Below are 1,033 nucleotides of genomic sequence, written 5' to 3'. Positions count from 1 at the left end.
TATGTATATGTATTGTCCTTCCTGGCCACAAATGGAATGACTATTGGAAATGTTCTTATTTTATTTTCTCGCCTGTTAAATTTAACTTCAAATGTTCTTGAAATAGTTATTAATATATTGCTATTATATAGCCTGTCATATTTTCTATTTTGTTCTTTAATCATTTTTGTTTATTTCCATATACCCGAACTAACTTTGTAACTGGCCACTGTGCTGTTAAGTTTGCACTTAAATAAACACGAAATGAATTGAATTATTATTGTTAGTGTATGCTGCTCTCTTTGAAACTGAAATTCTCACATTGTGGCTTTGACTGTGTATGTTTGCTTCAGTATCTTTATTCATGATAACTGTCTAATTAATATACTCGTAGACTATCATTCTTGTATTTTGTTTCTTTATTTATTTTTGTGTATTTCTCTATTTGGCTTTGTAATTGGCCTCTGTGCTGTTAAGTTTGCACGTAAATAAACACGAATTGAATAGAATTGAATTATTAATAAGAAATTATGAACAATTTTGTATCACATGTAGTAAAATTTAGACTTAAAGTAAGTATAAATTTAGAAAAATATTCAAAATATCATATTCTTACTTAATAGGCTATTCAACATCATTACATTATATTTGGATAGTGCCAGGATGTGTACTGTGAGAAGGAAAATTGTACTGTCCCTTGAATTCATATAATTTATGAAAGTTTCCTGACACATTTCTCATTATATCCTTGCATATGGAGGAAATTGAGTGTTTTTTGGGCATAGAAATTTGTACCTCAGTAGAGGTTATTGCTGAGAACTTGGATGAGAGACTGTGAAAAATGGTTCCGTGGCAGACAAGCGAGAATTCAGACGATATATGCGACCGAGATAATAATTGGATAGTACCCTTCGCAAGTATTGCAGCATTTCATACATACACATGATTATCCTTACTCTAATGTGTATATATTTCATGTTTGTCTTCAGGAACTGGTGTGCACCATATCGGGTTGCGGAAAAGTACTAACAAGTAGACATCAATAGCCGGGCCA

The sequence above is a fragment of the Cryptotermes secundus genome, unplaced genomic scaffold (assembly GCF_002891405.2).
Source record: "Cryptotermes secundus unplaced genomic scaffold, Csec_1.0 scaffold4985, whole genome shotgun sequence".
Lineage (NCBI taxonomy): Eukaryota > Metazoa > Arthropoda > Insecta > Blattodea > Kalotermitidae > Cryptotermes > Cryptotermes secundus.
The sequence above is the reverse complement of the archived record's forward strand: the minus strand, read 5'-3'. Positions refer to the sequence as shown.